Source organism: Lytechinus pictus, chromosome 5, assembly GCF_037042905.1.
Source record: "Lytechinus pictus isolate F3 Inbred chromosome 5, Lp3.0, whole genome shotgun sequence".
NCBI lineage: Eukaryota > Metazoa > Echinodermata > Echinoidea > Temnopleuroida > Toxopneustidae > Lytechinus > Lytechinus pictus.
In genome coordinates, this window is record NC_087249.1 from 49,012,167 (window position 1) to 49,027,151 (window position 14,985).

Consider the following 14,985-nt stretch of genomic DNA (forward strand, 5'->3'; position numbering starts at 1 on the left):
CCGCCGTGCGCTGTGGAGCGAAATTCTCTATTACCATGAAAAGAGCCCACCGTACAGGTGCAATGTCCAGGCGTTTGTTGGTCATTTGTACACGGACAATGACAAGACAAAGACCGACTTCTTAGCTTTCACCACCTCCAGCATGTCCAGTGTTTGAAAAGAGGGACAATCAAATTCACATTAAAACGTTCAACCGTCACGAACTTGAGATCGTGCTTTCCAATCATTGATTGAGTCTAGGCCTATCTTGAACACAAATGGTGTCCTTGGGAAATCGGATTTCCATATTTGATCTTCATATTTACATTTTAATGCCTGCAATAATATCGCCAATCAAGTATGAAAGCTTCTATTCTGATTTTCTCGCTATTCAAACATGACACATCTTCATATTCAATAATAAAAAGTTTTCGCACTGCTACGAAGAACGCTTTCGAGAACATAGAATATGTATTTTGAAATGCCCTTCATGACAATGAGTAACCGAGAAGTCTTTGTCGAAAATTTGTATATAAAAACAGCAGGTTCGTCCTGGACTCGGGACAAATCACATATTTGCAATTTTTTGTTAGCTCCCAAACTTATATAGGACGAACTGCTGTTCTGGTTCACCAATTTTCGATAAAGACCTCCTAGCTATCCATTGTGATTCTCTATTCATTTACTGCGTTCTTGAATTATTTCTGCGTCCCGGTGCGAAAACTCGCTAATGAAATAATATAATAAAACAAAATAACAAACAAAATAACAATTGTTTGAAAACATGTTTTACACTTTTTAAAAACTTGTTTAAAACTTTTAACAATGGTGGCTAAAGTGACGGGCTAACGTACTTGAAATATTAATCTCATTTTTACAGCGTTGTTTTACAGCGCCTGCGAGATCTCAAATCACCTTCCCAATACATGGTTGTCAAATCATTCGCACTCGACCATGCCTGGAAGTTTTCTTTTCGATGAGGAAATTAGATATATTTGACCCTTTTCATGTTTCGCTACCAGGGGTGTCTCTACTGAGCTAAGACAGACGTACCCGGGTCGGACCCATGTAATAAAAACTATAAAAGACATTAGGTAAACACGGTGGTGAGTCATTGGTTCTACAAATAGAACTCAAAAGGTGACAAGAAGATGTATGAACAGTACACCAAGGGCATATACTACTGGAATGACAGAAAGACTGTATTAATTTTGTCTCGTAAGGAGCTAGTAAGTCCATGGTTGTAGCCCAGAAAAGCCTTGCTTGATGGCATTGATTTCAGAGGAACATGGGCTATAAATAAAGAGCACGTGTATACAAAATATCAACTGAATTGAAAAATAGAAGGCTAATTCAACCCTTACTTTACGGGAGAGGGGCTATGACCTCCCCCCCCCCCCCCCCTTAAAGCAATACACTAAGCATTCAACATGGCACGTCATGTCAGAATGAGGGGGCGTCTTGCGATTTTTTTGTTTTTCTTCGATTGTTGTGCAATTTTTCAGGTAAAATTGAGACGTGCGGGAAGGCAGTTGTAAAGTTACGAAATGTTTTTTAATTCGTTCATACAGGTCGCACTAAAAATTGTTCACGAATGAGATCATACATGGTTGATTAACATATGATTTATGTTGAAATATTTTGGAGAAATTGATAACACCATTATAAAGATTACATCGGTGGTGACTTACTCTGCTTCGAGTCTTGTTAATTTGTTAGCATTAGCAAGTCAGCAGTCACATCATCGGCTACTTGAAACTGATTGATTAAAAAGGAAAGAAAGTGGAGAATCAGTAGGAAACGTTTGAGAAAGTAAGTCATATATCGTTTCGCAATACCCATCAGTTGAACCTTCTCTCGTAATTTTTTCGGTACCCCTTCACTTAAAAAAAAAATCTATTTGCAGGGGCCGCGAAAGCGGGGGGCTGGGGGGCTTCAGCCCCTCCCCCCCCCCCCCACTTTTTTCCAAAACAGTGTACAAAAACGTAAAAATGACCATAGGATTGTGATTTTTTGCATGGTCAGCCCCCCCCCCCCCCCACTTTGAAAACCGTTCCGCGGCCCCTGATATGAATGAATGAATGACTGTTATGTTACAGACTTAAGATGGCGCCCTCAATAATAAGATCCAAATACTATCGAAAAAGGATGACCCGAATAAAATACCCATAGCTCACACATATTTTAGAGATCAGTTTGTTTTTCATGATTGGTTAATAAGAATGTAACTTAAAGGTCAAGTCCACCTCATTAAAATGTTGATTTGAATCAAAAGAGAAAAATCAGACAAGCATAATGCTGAAAATTTCACCAAAATCGGAAGTAAAATAAGAAAGTTATGACATTTTAAAGTTTCGCTTATTTTTCACAAAATAGTTATATGCACAATTTAGTCACATTTAAATGAGAAATTTGATGATGTCACTCACTCACTATTTCTTTTGTGTTTTACTGTTTGAATTATACAATATTTCAATTTTTACAAATTTGACAATAAGGACCAACTCGACTGAACCATATGATGTTAAACAATGGCAATTCCACGTGTTCAGTGAGAAATAAAACTTTGTTTCAAGGACAATGAGGAGAAAATTAGAATATTTAATATTTCTTATAATAAAAAAGAAAGAAAGAGTGAGTGATGTCATCAGATCCCTCATTTGCATACCGACCGGGATGTGCATATAACTATTATGTGAAATTAAGCAAAACTTTAAAACGTCATAACTTCCTTATTTTACATCCGATTTTGATGAAATTTTCAGTGTTATGCTCATTGGATTTGTCTCTTTTTGTTCATATCAAATTTTTGTTGGAATGGATTTGTCCTTTAACAGCCATTCAGACATTATCCTAACTGTAGTTAACTACTTATATGTTTGAAGTTCAAAGTCGTAATAAATGTTTGTACCCATGCGTAATAAATGTGACACTTAAATTAGATAACGAGTCATTAACAACTTTCAAATGAATTAAATGAGGTCAAAGTTTCGACAGTCCAAAGTATGTATTTTTCTGACAAGAAAATTAAAACTTACTAATAACCTAACAACACGCGACTTTGAATGTCATGAATTCACATTTCTATTTTGACAGGTTTGATAAATGCAATAAAAACATCGCTGTGTCTTGTGCTATAATCCAAGCAACATTAAGGAAGTAATTACAAATAAATGCAGAGATTGGAGGTACGCGTCTGCATTATTTCTCTTTTCATAAATCATTCGTTTCATGAATATGTCCGTAAAATTAAGACTAATTTTAATTAAAAAAACTTTAATCACGATTATTTCGACTCCATACCCTAAAATAGTTATGAAATAAGTAATATAATCTATTATAACTCAAATGAATTTTACGGAAATGTTTTTATATAAATTGTTTGGTTATTTACGAAAACTTGATCATGTTGATGAGACGCCCTTTTGGGTAATGATTAAAGAGTTTCCTCGGCGATAATGGTTTATTAAAAAAATGCAATCATAATATCCAATATAATCAAGCATCTCTCACATCAGACGTAATTATGTGAAAGTAACTTTAAGACTATTGTAATACAGTGACCAAGTTGATTTTTGGGGGTTTAATATCACCATTTCTATAGCAAAACCTGATTAAGTGAGAGCATGGTTAAGATTATAAAAAAAATTAAATGCCCGAGTATAAATGCACCAGTTATCTACTACATGTTGCTCTAATATTTGTGAAGTTATTGACTTTAAAGGTCAAGTCCACCCCAGAAAAATGTTGACTTGCATAAATAGAGAAAAATCAAATTAGCAAAACGCTGAAAATTTCATCAAAATCGGATGTAAAATAAGAAAGTTATGGCATTTTAAAGTTTTGCTTATTTTTCACAAAACAGTGATATGAACAACTCCAATGAGACACTCGATGATGTCCCTCACTCACTATTTCTTTTGGGTATTTTTTATTGTTTGAATTATACAATATTTCATTTTTAATAGATTTGACCATAATAGCTCTATGATTTGACAATAAGGACCAACTTGACTGAATCATATAGTAGTAAACAATGCTCATTCCATATGTTCAGGGAGTAATTAATCGTTGTTTCACTTGACAATGAGGAGAAGAATAGAATTTTCCCAATTTCTACAATAAAATACAAAAGAAATAGTGAGTGGATGACGTCATCAGTCTCCTCATTTGCATACCCACCAGGATGTGCATATTACTGTTTTGTGAAATGAAGGAAAACTTTAAAATGTCATAATTTTCTTATTTTACGTCCGATTTTGATGAAATTTTCAGTGTTATGTTTGTTGGATTTTTTTATTTTTATTCAAATCAACTTTTTGTTAGGGTGGACTTGTCCTTTAATAACAAATTTTACTACTCATTTCAGTAAACCAGTTTTCACAAAACTGCTAAAGCAATATTTAAATTTTGTTGATATTTATGTTGATATGGTCTATAATACAAGACTACACTTTTCAGAATGTTGCATTATGGGTAATGAATCTGGCCAGATTTGAGATGTTGAGGACTTGAAATGGAGCTATCAAGGCTTGTATTCCATCATTACTGATGAAATCAGGCGAGACGATCACCTAATTATGCAATCAGTGGAGGATGAAAGCGATGTGGATTTTCTTACAAGTTCAAGGTTTCCATCGGTGAGCCTTTAACACGGTATATAGCCGGTGCACCTGCACGCGCAGGACTATTTCGCATGATTGCATCCGGATAACATAGAATGCTTTTACTGAAAGGGCGGGATGAAGGGAGGGGGTAGGAATGGGGACGAGAAATTAAATGTTAAGTTATACAAAACAATATTGGAATAAATAAAGTAGAGTTAATTCCTTGGATGACGTGAATGAAGATAGCGATGAAGAAGTTTGATGAAAGACATCATCTAGCATCGTGAAACATAAAGTGCTTAATTCACCACTCAGATGATTACAGTTTCACATATATAGTCTGTTTTTGTGGGTGTTTTTTCGGGGGGGGGGGGGTGGGTCTCTTGGAAGAGGTAGATTTTTTTTGCAAGGGACAATATCAATAATGATAATAATCTAAAGTGTTCACAAACTTCTAATTTGTCACCAGATTGAAATGTGAGTCAAAAGCTGAGACGTTGTTCTATTTAAGTTCATGTTTCTAAATGTTCATACAATCTCTTGCCCGCCATATCACTTCAGGAGCATTGATAATTACGCTTACAATATCACATCTTCCTCGTCAATCAGCATGATAGAATCACCATGCTCAAATTATAAAAACACAGTGGAGATTTCAACAATCATTTTGTAATCGTTAATAACACGAACACAAATCGATAAGTTGGTGAAATTCGGGCAACGGCTTTTACACGTGTTTAAGTAATATTAAGTTTTATCAGAGTGCTGGAGAAATTGATATTATTTCAAATTGACATAATCATGTCAGGATATTTCTAATACTTGTAAGACTCGTCTAGACTGCTATGACCAATGCTAATTAAGTTTAGTGAATATAATGTGGATTTTAAATTAGCACTAAAATTATCACCAAGCCTTCACTGTAAAAAATGAAGTGCTAATTTAGCACTTACAGTGCTTGTATAGTGACTGCACTACAAGTGTTGATTTTCTAGTTTAAATTTGAACTAGAAAATCAGCACTAGTAGTGCAGTCCCTATACAAGCACTGTAAGTGCTAAATTAGCACTTCATTTTTACAGTGTTTGCTCAGTCTAGACTAAGGAATTTTATGAGTAATTTGATTGAAAATGAAGCACAATATCTTATTTCATATAAAGTGTAAAAAAAATATGCGTTCAGAGACATACAAATTCTTATTATGCATTAGTATACATTTCATCGTTCTACCCCAGTGGTAACTAATGAACGCGAGTGAAGCTAAGAGTTATGCGAATCGCAATGCCTATTTTTAAGTGTTATGAAACAGATTTAAGTAAAATTGTATGATTTCCGAAGCCATAATACATATTCATGTTGTTTCTCGTGTGTTATGAAGAAAATGTATATTTCTTTTAGGTTTCTTGAAAGAAGTTGTTATATATCGTAATATCCCGATGGTAATTTTCAGTCTAAGTTGGTATTCCTAACATAATCGTAACAGTCAACATGATTACTGCAATCGTCATCATTCCACTGTATTTGATATTACTTATATTGCTGTTGTAATGCTTACATATCAATGCCATTATTATCATTTGTAGTATAGTAGTAGTAGTAGTAATATAGTAGAAGTAGCAGTAGTAGTATAGTAGTAGAGTATAGTACCCAATTATGATAATTATGACTATAATATGGCTATATAATTTAATATAACATAATATTCAGCAGATGTGTATAGTATTAACTTATTGGATGAGCCTGCATGCGCCTATGTTTTTAGCAGAAATATGGCGCAATATAAACATGATAAATGCTGTGGATCATCATGATCATCAACATAATGGCCCGAATTCACAAAGGTGGTTTTTGCAGAAACCATGGTTTCAACCGTGGGTTTTACTGATTTTGCGATTCACAAAGGTGGTTTCAAATGAAACCATGGTTTCAACCGTGGGTTTTAGAAACCATCGTTTGTGAATCGCAAGTTTCAGAAACCATGGTTTTTGAAAACCATGGTTTCTAAAACCCACGGTTTCTGAAAACCATGGTTTCAAACGAAACCACCTTTGTGAATTCGGGCCAATGTAATATAATTATAATAATCTACTTGTATCATATTATATTATATTATAATTATGTTACATAATTATATATAATACCGTCTAATAGTATCGGGTATTATTGTTATTACCACATCATCGTCATCATCACAACGGCACACTTTAATTATGTATATCATTGCTGTGTTTGTGGCAAACATTTTTCAACAGCCAATTCATTGATTTTCTGTTATGTCAGACAGAATCTTATATTTGGGCAAGTGCCCCTGTATTTTCCCTCCTTTCACTGCTGCACTGTCGTAAAGTAGGCCACGTGTTATGTGAGAACATCTGCCCAGCGATGGCAGTTGCTAATATCCCAATAAAGTCTAGGGAGGGGTTGGCATTTGAATACTGATGATGAGATAATATGATTTGATAATCCTCGTCCAGGCATATAGTGCGATACATAAAGACGGGGTGTCATGAAATGGCGATGACCTTATGGAAATCGCATTTCTATGCGTGATGTGATCAACAGCACAAGCAGATGCGTACAGCGTCAGGGAGATCGACTGAAGGCACTAAATTATATATTTTTTAATGAAATTGAATTGAACAGAAAAACTGATTTAAATTTTGATTGCAGTCTCAGCTGACTTGAGTATTATAAGATAACTTCAGGGAAATGTTTGTGAGAAGGGGATGGCATTGCAGTGGCGTAATGAGTCAATCATTGACGGGCAAATCATTGTATCTGCGGCAAAAAGATTTTAAAGATCGTGAGCGAGCAAAACGAGTGAAATTTTCACATCTTAAAATGAAAGTGTTATTTTGTGATAGATTTTGAGAAAAAATTATATCGTAGTTTACCTTTTCTTTTCCTTTTTTTTCTTAGTTCCCATTTTTCTTTGTTGTGGATTTTTTTTCGGGGGGGGGGGGCCTTCGGTGCCCTAAACCTCCCGTATACATGCCAGTGGGGGTGGTTATAATAAAAAGGCAAGCCCCTGCATGAACTTTTTTTTCATCACGTAAACTTTTAACTATTTATTTGATGTATACTAAGAGTAATAATATTGGTAAGCTGTTGCCAGCACACCGAGCAAAATGCTCAGGTTTGGCGCTATGTAGACCCATGCCTTTGGTGATGAGTTCATGGGGTGATGGAGTCGTGCTCATTATGATACGGTATAATATTCTGCTTAGGAATCTTCATAGATGGATTTTATTGAGGCTGATGTAAATCGATAGAGCATTTTAGAGCTTAAATTCCATGAAAGGTACATAAATCTGGGGAAAGTGATGAACCAGAACTTCTGCATCTTAACATCATACCCAAGGCAATCATCGGTGCATATGGTCTCAAGACCAGACGACATTGAACATTCCGATATCGATACTCGAGACCTTTATGCACGATGGATATCGTTACATAGACGCGCCCGCGATGAAGCTGTCTTTCAATACACGTTGGCAAGACAGTGAGTTGCCAATTGGTCTACATCCAGTTCGTCCACATTCCGTTTGGTCTTATCCGACATGGTCTCATCCCACTTCTTCTACAAAACGTTTGTCTATATAAATTATTAACCATTTTGATATAGTTGCCATTTAGCACGTTCATCAGGAATGATTTCGAGTTAAGGTATGCATGGCATACCCACTTAGCCTAACACCATTGAGCAGTTTCGTCTTCATGTTTAGAAATTAACTGATTATGAATCAAACTTTCATTTGACAAAGTACAAATAACATAATAGACGAAGTGTAAATTTGACAATCTGGACACTAGAGTAAATGAGAATTACGCTAAATGTATAGTGTAGACCAAATGGGATAATCGTATGGGGTATTAGATTATCTGAGAATACAAAAAACTATAAATATATATATATAGTTTTTTTTTTCAAATATATTTATATATAATATTCGGGCTATTATCGTTACATGCAATGAGCTGTCTGCATGTTGCGATGTCAGTGCATGAATTGAAACTAAAAAGGATTTTTACTCCCGAAAAGACCCAATAATTGTCTCTAAGACACGCGCGCACAGAGGGATTATCACTTTCAATGCTGACATGATTTCCTTCAAAAATATGTCAAGGAAAATATAAAATCACATCAAATCTATTAAAGGAACGAATTTTCCTCGTTTTAGTATACAGTGCGTATCAATAAAAACGGAACAGTGTCGAAAGGCTTATCGAAATTTTCTTTCAAATTATGATGTCTATATTTTGGTGTTCATAGATGCTCTGAAGTCTTATCTTTCAAATGCCATTTCAAAACATACAAGATTTTTTCATGCTTGAGCGAACACGGAACTTTTTTTAGGGGGGTTCAAAAAATACTTGCGCCAAAATTGCAACAAAAAGAATAGAAATAATCATCAGACTTGCTGATGAGCAGATTCATCTTAACGTTTTCATTATTTTAGCCATTATTTTCGAATGCTTTCAAAATAAGCTTTGTTGCACACAAAGAAAGGATTTGAATAAATTACAAGCTCTCCCATTAATACATGTAATGCAAATCCAATTAGTATTATTATTATTTGTTTGGTGTCACCTGTGCCTGGGAGTCGAAAAGCGAATAGAATCACTGTGACCCGCAGGTCTCTCCTCCCATTACTTGGGTTGACAAAAACAAAATTTGAAGGAATATACTCAATGCTATTAAATAACCTATCATAAGGTGGTTCGTGAACCACGAGTCTCGCCTGATCTACCAAGCCAATATCTACCAAGTGTGAACATAATTGAAACAGAAATAAAGAAATGGGAGCAAGATGAACAAAATCCTTTTTTACAAAAACATTTTTGTAACAGACCAACAAGCAAACAGACCAACAGGAAAAGTAATTACTAGGTCTCTGCAAAATCTCTTTCAGGCGAAACGAAAATAAATAAATAGATTTGTAAATGCATTTTGATAGCATTAACACTAATCTGCATCGGTTCGCAAATGATCAGAACATACTCAAATATTGATTTTCTGTAAGTGTGAATTGTCATTTGATCGACCCTGGTACAAAAAAGTAAGAAAGGGAATAATGCTAAATTGAGAATCTGTCTGGTGCCCTATTTCTAACACAAACCGTTCAGGAGCTTCGTAATTTACACCGTAATTTAACTGATATATATATATTAATGAATTCGAAACTGGTACCGGGCTTCCAAAAATCACTGGTGCAGAAAGAACGGTGTACCGCAAAAAAGTTCAAATACAAGTGGAATATTACGAATCTCATTCTTACGCTTTCGAACCCATGAATGCGTGAATGTGTTTGCACAAATTACCGGAGTTACAGCCCCCCCCCCCCCCCCCGGTTTCTCCATCCTGTTATGTATTACCCAAATACATTCCTAACTTCCTACCACCTACACTCTCACCTATGTTACTTGCATCATTCGTAATAGGTCCATGCTTGCATAGAGCTTGAGCCTACCTCGCATTGATGAAATTTCTCCGCCGGGATTTCTCCGCTGGTTATATTTAGAAGCAAGCGACCCACTACCAGACAGAATAAAGGAGGCACACAATATTCCTTAAGCTGGCATCATTGTTATGATCCGAAAAATATCCGAGGGCAAGAATATGTGAATTATATCCCCAGATCCAACGAAGCACGGTTTTAAGCATGCTCGTGGAGCGCAGACGGTGGGTTAGTGAGAGCGATGGCGGGAAAAGGGAAGATGGCATTTTCTTCTTAAAAACCGACCGTGTTTCTTTGTGATTCCGTTAAGGGTGTTCGAAGACAGGGGAATTAGCGCGCATTAGGTTCAATCGCCAGCTGACAGTACTTATATACACACACTGAGGAAAAAAAAAATACGCCACGCACCCATCAGATTCTAATGGTATTTTGCCATGCATGCGCGCCTCTGGTATACACGATGTATGGTATCTGAGGCAAGAGCTATTTGAAAAGAGATGGATAGAAAATCTTGGCCTACATCAAGAGGTTGTACATGAAAAGAAGGCGCCTTTATTGAAATGAAAATTAGAAACCAACAACCTTTTTAAAGTAAAAGAATTAAATAGAAAAGGGAACGAATTACAAAGAGGATAAACTGATAAAAAGGCATTACATAATGAGCACAGGGAGGGGTGTGGACATGAAACAATGTTTAAATGAATATGAGGAATACGAGGAAGAAAAAGACTAGGAGTATATACGCAGAAGAAGATGCATAACAATAATGATGATAAAAAGAAGAAGACATAATAAAAACAAGAAAATAATAAAGAGAATTCAAGGAGAGAGGCAATGAAGGGTAGAGAAAATGAATACATAATCATTTATGAGACATCGTTCACCTAGCTGCCTATTTAAATGGCGCACTTCGTGTTAACCCGACTTTAATAGCTGCCGGTACCAATTCAATCCACCTGGGTTGAGTGCAGCACAATGTGGATCAATATCGTGCGGAACGATATTACGCCATGGCTTGGAATCGAACCCGTGACCCTCTCTTTCAAAGACGAGTGTCAGCCCCACCAGACCAGTACAACGCTCCACAGAATAGAATAAGATTTATTAATGAAAATTGTTATAAAATGTTGAGATGAAGGTGCCGAAAGGTAGATGCATGAAGGGAGTCAAGGGACATTAGACGAGGGGTAATATTCAAATAAAAAATTGATTCTTTAATTGCAGAGACAGCCTTTAGGGCACAACGAGTCGAGATACACTACCCGTATACGCCATATACCTTTCGCAAGGCCCCGGGCTTTCACCATGCTCCGTATACAGGTATATACATGGATCTCAACATCATTCATCCAAGCTTTATCTTGCAGCTCAGTGTCGGAAAACTTTTTACACAGGGGTGGCGCCACGGTGGCTGGGGGCTATCACCCCTATGATTTTCGAGTAATAGAAAGGGAAGAAGAGAATAGTGGGAAAGAAAAAGGAGAAATTGAAAAGATACGGCCATGTTTTGGAGGACAATTTCATTTAGAGAACATGACGTAATCTGACATAGGTTCTACCCCCTTCTCCTTCTCCATAATCTAAAAATACATTGGCATCATTCCTAATTTATAGAAGAGTATGGGTCAGATAATCCAACTGAAATGACAAATCGAAATGTAAAAACAGAACCGATGCAAAGGTCATTCAAAATACATAGCGCCTTAATTTTATTTCGATTGCGAAGCGCTGCACACTCACTACTTCATGACTGGGTCACTAATATCAGCAAAAATATATAGATGGGATTTAATCGCTTTCTTGAACTTTAACTAGAGATGATGAAGGGAAGAATAATTTCGGAGAAGAAGACGATAATCCTTAAGACCCATCCCCACACCCCGGACAAAATTATTTTATTCATCGAAACTTTCGTTGCCCCCCCCCCCCTCCCCCACATCTTGCATTTTAAAGTGCTCGCCCTCTTCTACCCATATCACCGGCTATGCTACTAGGCAGAAGTGATCTGCCGCGAATTGTATTTCTTGAAGAGATTGTATTGCTCCAGTTTGGACAATCGAGCGGATATTCTACCCCTACGACGCCAATTGGATGAGAGAGAGAGAGAGGATGAGAAGGAGAAAACGAACTTAAAGGTGATGTTGCACTCTGGACGGGGGGGGGGTCCTTGCCATGATCGGCAACATCGGAGGGCAGGAGGCACCCCCCCCCCCTTTATTATGGAGTTAACATTAGAGTTTGAGGATCTAAGGAAGATTGTCGAATGTTTGACATATTCTGAAATTATTTTGAAAGACCTCTTCAAATATTAAAACTTATCACATGATATTTAGCCAAATTTCAAGACAATATGTCTTTGATCATATCCAGGGTTTGCCCTCAAATAAAAAGAAATGTCCCATTCATCTTTTTTTTAAACAATGGCTTTCCAGTTTCCCCGCGAATCTTGCGGCAACACACATCAAAATCCAAGACTATGGTGCACCTATGTAACATTTCCACACCTGTCATGCCTGTAAGAATGGGAAGCTGCGTGAATTAATTCACTGTTCGTTGCAAATCCATTCTTAAATCTTTTTGGCTGAATGAAGATTAATTCGTGCACTTCAGAATTCACTCAAGTTTTCCGACTTTACTTCAGAAAGAGAATAAAAATCTGAAGTAAAACTTGATCGGTACTTATCATGCTTGCCATAAGCATCCTCCCTTAGATGGTTTTATAAGAATATCAGTTTACAAAAGCATTCACACAAGCATTAAAGTCGTTGTTATCGGTGATAAAGCACGTTTCGATTAGTTTGAGGTTTGAAAGAAACCATCGATACACACTAAACCTTTTCAAGTAATAGAAAATAAGATTAAGACAGTGTTAAGTGTGTTTTTAGAAACTGCTAGAAGTTATCTGGAGGACGAATTACCGGGAGCAGTCAAATATATTGCTGTACACACGCGTGGCCAAATTATTTCCAAACACCCCCTAAACAAGTTTTTTATGTGTGCAAAATAACCCCCTAAACATGTTTTTTGCGGGCTTTATTTACACATTTTGGCCCCTTAACAAGTTGTCGCCAGAATATGACCCCGGGGAAAAAGCTTGGGGGAAAAAACATACCCTAAACACGTTTGGCTAGTCTTAAAAAAAAACTTTGGAAAAAAAGCATACCCTAAATATGTTTGACCTGCGAGTGACCATTGACCAGTCTTTCAAAACTACTTTTTTTGGAAAATCGGTGTTTTTGATACCCTTAACGAGTGCACGCGCGGCCCGCGTCCTAAAACTGAAGAAAAAAACCACCCCTTGAAACGCGTTTTTTTTTTGGTCACGCGTGTGTACAGCAATATATTTGACTGCCCCTCCCCCCCCCCCCCCCCCCCGGGACGAAATAGGATTTGCCATGTGCGGCGATTGCTTGAGAATTTTTGTCACTGTAGATGGAGACATGACGACCCTTTCCAATAGGCTGCTGTACAAAATTCGAAAGTCTAGGGAGGGGGGTACGTCCCATCACCCCTGCCCTCCTCCACCCATGGGATCGCCATATAACGCGTGAAATTCTTTGAAAAGTCTATTACTCACCCAAAATAGCGTTCCATAATCCATATCAAAAACATTTATATTTCATTCCAATACTTTGATTTCACAAATAAAAAAATCCTCAATGCAAAACAGCATACGATGGTAATTTAAATCACCACTGGGTCCAAATCATGAGTAGGATTGGAAAACTGTGTTCAATGTACTCTTTCAAAATTATGAGGGAAATGAAGTACGTGCATTACAGTGTCATGTTCCTTATCTACTCATATCACAAAGTCACAAAGTACAAAAATACATGTGCCAATAATAAGGGGCACTTTGCGCCTTCAATGTCACAAAATAAAGTTTGCTTCAAAACCACGATGCAATGGTTACCGTAACTACTGTTAAAACTACTACTGTTTTAACGGGCGTCTACGTTAAGAAGGTCTGGTGCCCCCAGACACGTAATATGACAAATAATGTTTATATGACACTTTTCAGATGATTTGTGACTTGCAAGGTTCGTCTAAAAAGGTTTATACATTGGATTATAAGCCAGGAGGAGATACAGTATAGTTCTCATTTCGTAAAAAAAAAATTATTTTACTAAGAAGTTCACTCATTCCTTTAATCATATTAATGATGCGAAAGCCATCTACAAAGTTAAAAAAATGTTGTTTAAGCCCGTCACTCTACCAACAACTTGTTAAACTCATTAACAATTGTGTAGTCTATTTTTGAATTGTTTAAAATTTTAAACAACTTGCTTAAAATATTAAACTTGTTTAAAACGTTAAACAACTTGTTCAAAACTTAAGAAAAAAACTTGTTTTTAATTTTGAAAATAGTTGTTAGAGTGACATGTTTGAAAAAAAATTTAAACAGCATTTTTACAGTGCACAACCAAACTGACCCCCCCCCCTCGGATAAATACCGAACTACTGATAGTACAACTGTCGTCACAAAGTCGGGTGCATTGTTTAATGAACAAAGGTACGTTAACATAATAGCTAATATCTATATTTGCTACCTTTATTATCAGTCGATATCTAGTTCAAATATTAGAATTATTCATATTTCCTTACAGTTTTTTTTTCTTACAAGGTGTTAGTTTATATTCTATAATGCATTCTGTCTGGACGAGTTATTTCTCGGGGAGTGCCCCCATGACCCACTCCAAGAAAATGTGAAAAATCACATTCCTGTGCCCCCATATTGCATATTTCTCTCTCCCCCCCCCCCCCTCTCTCTCTCTCTCTCTCTCTCCCTCTCTCTCTCGCTTTCTTTCGTTTTTTTTCCTTTGGGAGAGATGGGAGGGAGGAGAGAAGGGGATAGGTCCGATAGAAAGAACTGAACAGGGAAAGATAAGGACGAAGGATTACTATCAAGTCCCCACTGTTCAGCGATATTGGAAACAGGCG